The sequence below is a fragment of the Tenrec ecaudatus genome, chromosome 10, assembly GCF_050624435.1.
Source record: "Tenrec ecaudatus isolate mTenEca1 chromosome 10, mTenEca1.hap1, whole genome shotgun sequence".
In the NCBI taxonomy this organism is placed as follows: Eukaryota; Metazoa; Chordata; class Mammalia; order Afrosoricida; family Tenrecidae; genus Tenrec; species Tenrec ecaudatus.
The window spans coordinates 89,962,366-89,970,452 of record NC_134539.1 but is presented as its reverse complement, the minus strand read 5'-3'; positions in this window follow the sequence as shown (position 1 = coordinate 89,970,452).

Genomic DNA, 8,087 nt, shown 5'->3' with positions numbered 1-8,087 from the left:
AGCATTGATTATGGAGGCAAGCAAGATGAAATCCTTGACAACTTCAACCTTTTCTGCATTCATCACGATGTTACATCTTCGTCCAGTTGTGAAGATTTGGGTCTTCCTAACATTGAGTTGTAAGCCATACTGAAGGCTGCAATCCTTGATCTTCATCAGCAAGTGCTTCAGGTCCTCCTCACTTTCATCAGGCAAGGTTGTGCCATCTGCATATCTCAGGTTGTTAATAAGCCATCTTCTAGCCCCGAGGCCACATTTTCCTTCATATAATCCATCTTCTCTGATGATTTTCTCAGGATACATACATTTAGTGACATTAATTACCTTCTTCCACTTGTGCAATCATTCTCACCTTATTTTCTGAGTTGTTCCTTGTCAATTAAGATAAATACAGCACCCCCTAATATCCCTATATAATCTTTCAATTTATTTTTTTCAATTTGGTCTCATTTAGATAGTTCTTAAAAGAGCATACATAAATGCAGTAAAGCTAAACATTTATTTAGTTTTGAGACTTTGGGGGATGTTTTTGAGGTAAGGTTCTTTGATTATCTTAGGACAATTGCTTCCGGAGCTTATCTAGTCTTTATGGTTCCAGAAAGACTTGAGCCTGAGAGAATTTGAAATTCTGCTCTATATTTGCCCCTGTTATCTGGATCCTTCTGGAGAATATTTGATCAAAATGCTTAATAATAGCATCCAGGTGCCATCAGTTGGGCAGTTTTTCGTGGAGGCAACCAGCCACACATTCCATCACTGCCATCAAGTCAATGCTGGCTTCTCTCCTATTGTTGATTCTCCTTCTTCTGTAACTCTGGCTGAATAAAGACCAATTGTTGTACGTAGGATGGAAATATGCAAGCTCTTAAAACCCTGAGCACTCTTCAATGAAGTAGGAGGTTAAAGAGAGCATTAGACTTGTTATTTAGCAAGTTAGATTAAGAAACCCAAATGAACTAATGACTCTAAGCTTCCAAGAAACCAAATCCCATGAGACATTTCGTTGTGCATATCAGCCTCAGAAGCTGCTCTTTTGTTGTTGTTATTGTTCATTTGCCGACCACACAACTTTTGCCAAGTCAGCATTTTACAAATGTATAATTTATTGACAGTAATTAATCACAGGCCTGGGCACCTATCTTTTTTTAGGAAAGTCCTACATCTTGCCAGTCATTCCTTTGCCTTTTAAAAATAAAATTTAGTTTAATCATATATAAGTAGTTTAAAAAAGAAATTAATAAACCACCCACAATTCTAGTAAGTAAATGAAATCTGTGTCCTCTTCACCCCCATCCTATTCTAGTGATTCTTCATAATCTTGACAACATTGCCTATTTAATGTTTGGAACTATGCTTTCTTCTTCTATTTGTTCTCAAGAGCTTAACATTACAATTTTCTCACATAATTAAAATGCTTAATAAACATTTAATTGTTCGTACAATAAAAGTATATGTGCTACTGTAAATTGAACTGCAATTATTTGTTTAATTCAGTTCATTTAAGAGGAAAGTCTGAGAATAAATAAAATACACTATTGGAACCCAAATAGCACTGTTCGAGCAACATGGGGCTATCAACTACAATATCAATAGTTCAAACTCACTAGTTTCTCCACAGATAAAAGATGAAGCTATCGACTCCTGTAAAGAGCTGCAGCCTCAGAACATTAGCTAGCAATCCGATGACATGCAATTGGCTCGATGACAGTGGATTTGAATCTTGGTCTAGATGTTCCAGTCCACAAGTTCAAATTCATGGGACAGTGCCCTAACTGAAAGCTTTGTGGTGAAACCTGTTCTTTCTCTCACACAAAAAGACTTGGCAGCTTTGGGCTGAGCTGGTCTCAGGGAGGAGAGGCCATGATGTTATCCTCCCTTACATGCAGCTGGCTGAACCCAACAAATTCTGAGAGGGTACCTGTACAAGTGGAAGAAGGGCACCCCTGGAATGCTCACAAGACCAGCACTCCCTCACACATACACTTCTTTGAAGAAGCTCTCATTTGGAGAACCCTGCTACATATTTTTTAATTTTTGTTTTTGTTTTAGAGAACATACCAGATTTTTGGACTTGAGACAATGGTTCACCAGTACCTGCTGACCCTGCAAGCCATCAAAGCCTGCCATCTGACCTGTCCAGCGGGCGCTCCTTAGTCTCTGCAGCCACAAGCCTGACCTGCTGACCTCCACCAGACTGTGGCTGCCCTGCTTCATCTCCCAGCTTCGCAGGTCATCCACCCTCTGTAGACACAGAGTCAGGAAAAGCCTCCAGCTTAACATATGACCCACCTACTTGAACTAGATGGGATGTATTCACTTATTTTCTTGATATAAACTTTTCCCTTTTGTGTACACATACGTAATAAGCAGCACTGGTTTTGCTTCTCTGGAGAACCCAGCCTTAACATAGAGTCTTTGCGTTGATGAATAGGAGAAACATCTATCAGAGAACAAGCTATAACACACAGAGAAGCAAAGAGGCTCAGGGCTACTATGTGAGCTATGCCTGTAAGCACTGATCAACCAAAGGAAGTGATGCTAATGTGGACACCGAGCTGCCTCCTATCTTCACGCGCACACAGAGAAGTGCCTTTTCTAATTTATCTGTTTGTTTAACGATATTTGATTGTGATTTCAGTAGGGTTTACCTAAGTCATCTCAGATTAACAATGTTGTATTCAACAGTTTAAACTACTTATCAACCCCTCGTGTCCGTATCCTACGGCCCCTCCTTTGAGTTCTCTTTTATTTTTTGTGAATTACCCTCTTCCTCTTCACTCAAGCTAATACCTGTGAACCCTCTAGTCTATTGTTTCATCTTCCCTCCTCGGTAGCCCCCAAAGTCTGTTCCATTTGTTATGAAAGTCCTTCTCTTACTTTGGTTTTTCTTCCTAACAATGTTCTCTGCAATATTTGTCCTTCTGTGACTAATTTCATTCCACACCCTATTCTCCAGGCCATGAGGCATTTTGTGATTTCATCCTGTTTTCCAGGCCATGAGGCATTTTGTGACTTCATTGTGTTTTGGTGATGCTTAATGTTCTGTTGTGTGTATGTACCAAAGTTTCTCTTATCCATTCGTATGGGACAAATGCTGATGGGCATTTAGGTTTTTTCCATCTTCTTGCTTTTGTTAACAGTGCTCCATGACCATGGGTGTGAACAGCTGTCCATGCTATTACTCCTATTTCTTTAGAGTACACACATAGCAGAGGGATCCCTACATCAGATAAAATGTCTATCCTCAGTTGCTGTGAACAACCCAGCCTCTGTGGGAAGAGTCAGGTGCAGTGCAAACCCTTCCCTTAGGTTACAGTGCTGATGAGGTTTCCTCAGTGGTTCTGCCTAATTTCTCTTTTACTGAACATTGTGGAAAGCTTGTTTGATTTTTGCTGCATCACTCTCCAGTTCTTTGGACTTCAGCAAACAGCCTGCCATATTGTCTATTGACCCTGGGAGCCATCAGCAGCTTGCCATTTGATTTGTCAACTTTGGATTCATTAGAATCTGCAACCACAAGCCTTACCTGCTGACCTTGGTTCATCTGTATTTGTATCTATGAGTCTGTGGTCTTCCAAGTTCATCTTCATGCTTCCCGGTGCATCAGCCCTTCACAGCCACCTCTGACCAAGAGGCTTGGACCAGATTGGATTTACCTGCTTCTACAATTTTGTGAGTCATTTTCATGGGAACTGGAAACACAGGGAATCCAGGGCTGATGATTGCTTCAGGACCAGTGGTGTGAGTGGCGATACTGGGAGCGTAGAGGGAGGGTGGATTGGAAAGGGGGAACCGATTACCAGGATCTACATGTGACCTCCTCCCTGAGGGACGGACAACAGAAAAGTGTGAAGGGAGACGTCAGACAGGTCAAAATATGACAAAATAATAATTTATAAATTATCAAACTTTCATGAGGGAGCAGAGATCGAGATGGGAGGGGGAAAAGCGAGGACCTGATGCCAGAGGTTTGAATGGAGAGCAAATGTTTTTAAAATGGTGAGGGCAATGAATGTATAAATGTGCTTTACACGAGTGATGTATGTATGGATTGTAATAAGAGATGTATGAGCCCCTAATAAAATGATTAAAATAAATAAATCAAGTGTCTCTCTCTCTCTCTCTCTCTCTCTCTCTCTCTCTCTCTCTCTCTCTCTCTCTCTCTCTCTCTCTCTCTCTCTCTGTGTGTGTGTGTGTGTGTGTGTGTGTGTGTGTGTGTGTGTATTTACCTCTACCTCTCCCTGTCCTTCTCCTCCCTGCCCCTGTTCTTGTCCCTCTCCTTTTTCTTTCCCTCTCCCTCTCTATGTAGATCACTGGTTTTGCTTCCTAGAGAACCCAGCCTGATGCAGGTGACCTCAATCAAGCCTACTACCATCAAATACATTCCAACTCATAATGACCTACATAGAGTTTTGCAGCTGTAAATATTTAGGTGGTGAGATAGTCTCAAGTTTCTCCTACAAAATGGCTGGTGTGTTTGAACTAACAACCTTGCATTAATAGTGAAGGGGTCGAGAAAATTGTCTGTTTATGGCATGCTACACAGGAGACACCTGCTGAACATCTAGAGCAGAGGCTGAGTTGGACCTGTAATCAAAAATGATAAGAGATGTGGCATTGAGAGAACAATTTTGGGGATACCTGTGTATTTGGATATTACTTACTGCTTTAGAGTTGGGCCTGGATATGCTCTGTTAGAAAGGGGAAATTAGTAAAAGAATAAACACAGCTATAGACTGGGCTCAAGCAGTGTTGAAAGTCAGCAAGGTGGATGAGCAAGTTGAGAAAACTGAGTGCCTGATGGAGACAGTAAATAATACTTTCTTGATTTACTTCAAGGAGATACCTGGTCAATGATAACTGGGGATTTGTCTATGTGAGATGTTTCATTTGTGGGTAGGAAATGCTGGTTTGCAATAGTATGGCAGCAACTATTGGTTTCCAATAGTTCGTCTCGGTAGACTAGAGAAACAAATTCATAAACACGCATAGGTATAGAAGGGAGAGGTTTTTATACAAGAAGAATTGAACATTGAGAAAACATCCCAGCCCAGTCCAGATCAAGTCCATAAGTCTGATATTAGCCCATATTTCCAATATGAGTCTATAAAGTCCTCTTCAGACTCACGAAACACATGCAATGATGTTGAATGCAGAAGATTATAGGCCAGTGGGTAGAAAGTCTTTGGATTCAGTATCATTGGAAACATCTCAGCACTGGCAGGCAGACGTCTCTCTGTGGCTTTTCCGGCTTCCAGGGTCTGGTTGCGTCCATGGTGGCTTGTCTTCTGCAATGTCTCCCAAAAGAGAAAGGTGTCTTCCGCCTCCAAGAAGGAAGTACCAGATTTCCCAGAATTCTCAGGAGAAAGCCACACCCACACAGAAGTCTCACTGGCTATCTCCAGATTGACAGTCTAGACTCCACCCCTACACTCTTAATCCTTACATTGACACCAGATTAGGTGACTACCACACCACTCAATAACCATAATTTCGAATCAAGAACTCAGATTGCATTAAGAGGCGGCAAGAGCCAGGCAAAATGTTACCAGCTCTACTGGTCAAACTTCTTGTCACCAAGCATGGCCATGAAAAAAATGAACAGTATCTTACTCAAATTTCTAGAACCCAGAAAATAAACCAGACAGTGTGGCACCTCTTGACCTGTCTTTATTAGTTAGGCTTCTACTGGGATCGTGCTGTGGGGTAAACAGCTTCAGCATGTCTCAGTGGCAGACCATAATAAGTTTCTTTAATCATACTTGTACATTGGCCGTGTGACTGACATGAATGGCACTCCCAGACTTTTGCTAGGAAAACCTTTACTGAGGCTTTAAATTGAGTTCAGATCCAAGCTGAAAGAAATGAATGCTGGAACTTGCCTGGCGATGCATTCGTTGACAACCTACATGTTGCCTTCACTCATGAGCTAACGAATTTACGCCAGAGGCCAACCTCAATGGACAGAGTGGATATCCATTCCCTATCGTGAGTCTTCCATGAGAAAAGGAGGGAAGAAACCATTGCACCCAAATAACAAAACCTACTACATCTCCTTGTGTTCACTCTTTCCGTGCCCTAAAATTCAACATACTGAAGCTCAGCAGTTCCGTGTGTCCCTGAGCATGCTGAATTAAGAGAGTGTAGTATAAAGATACATCTTTTATGTCTATGAACTCACCACAGTAACCATTGCTGTTGTTAGGTGTTGTTGAGTCGATTTCACCTATGTACTCCAGAACTAAGTGCTGTCAGATCCTGTGCCATCCTCCCAATTGTTCTGACATTTGAGCCCGTCAGTGCAGCCTCTGTGCCAATCCATCCTGTCAAGGGTCTTCCTCTGTTTTGCTTCCCCTCTACTTGCCAAGCATGACTAGCTTCTCCAGGCCTGAGCTCTTCTGACATATCCAAAGTACAGGGTACATCTGATCTGATTTCATGTGAAAGAGAAATAAACTTCTGGGGTTTTATTTCATTTTTTTAAACTTACTATGATAGGTTTTTTATTATATGGCCAAATATAAGATTACAACATAAGTAGGTCTAGTGCAAAAAGGAGGGAGTAAGAATAAGTAAGGAATTTCTCTCTAGAAAGAGCAGAAATAAGACATTAACAGAAAGGGAGTGTCAGTGTTTGGCTTTAAGTCAGAAAATGTTGCTGTCATTCGCTGCCTATGAGTCAGCCCCAGTTCATGATGACCCCATGCACAATGGAATGACACACTGTCCAATTCTGTGCCAACCCCGTGATCAGTAGTGGAATCTGCTGTTGTGACATGCAGAATTTTCATTGGTTCATTTCAGAAATTGATCACCAGGTGTTTTTTCTAAGGCTGTCTTAGTCTAGAATCTACTATGATCCTAGCAAGATCCCAGCCTCAACTGACAGGATGTACGTAAAGTTCATTGGCCAGGAAAAATATTAGTGTTTATACAATGATGAGAATAATCCAGTAAAAAAATTAAGTGAATGATGTAAGAGAGAGGGGAAATTGCTGAAGCCCTATCCTTGAATAAGCTAAAGGAGATGTCACCCTTGATTTGTGATGTTTAGAGGTACATTTGTTTCTAATGGGGAAAATAAAAATCTATGCCTTTTCAAAATTTCAGAGTAAGCTTTTTATTTTATAAAATTTAAAAACAAATTAAATTCTGTGTATTTATCCTAGTGTTTTCTAGATAGCTTCCACATATTAAAAATGTTTGCCATTTCTGTATATAAGTTTTTACAAAAAATAACTGAATCTGTCAAGAACCTTAACACCCTTTCTCTTTACATTATTTTTTTGTTTTGAATTGGGGGAAAAAGTAAAGCAAAAATTTTTCCCAACAGTTTTATTGACAAGTTAATTTAGATATCATATAATTCAATAGTTCAATCATTCAATAACATCAAGGAGAACCCCACATGATTTTTTATAGAACTATCCCCTCCCATGGTGAAATCCCCTCAAAGATGATTTATGCAATTCCAATCCATTGTAGTGCTCCCTTCCCCCTCCCATCTTCACATTTACTCCTGAGATACCCTTATCCTCCCCATCACCCGCTGCCCATCCCTGTATTCCCTATAATCCCTTGTATCAGTTATTCTCGTTATGCATCCACTCCTCCTGTGCTTCACATCTGGGAGACACATAGAAAACAATAAAAAAGCAAAACCATGCTAAGGTGGACAAAGACACAAATGATGCGTAAGCAGGGGGAAAAAACCCACCAACACCCAAAAGGCCAGGGAAGAAATTTCTGTCATGGAACCACTAAGAGATACTTGCACCCAGAACATGTTCCGGTCCCATCTATAGGGTGGTCAGCTGGCCAGCTATCAAGGTCAATGAAGCCTAACCAAGATGGCCATGGTCTCTGCCTGTTAGTCAGGCTGTTAGCGACTCTTGCCTTTGGCTAGAGTCGATTTTCCAGTGGCTCAGCCTGACTAGATCCTGTGCAGAGGGGTTTTGGGTTCCTGCCATGCCCCAGGGCCCTCCAAAATTGTTTGTTCATAATTTTTGTTCTGTTGCCTTTCTCCTCGACATATTCAAATCTTGTAATTGTCATCTCTGGATAACATACTCTGGCATACTTCTTTC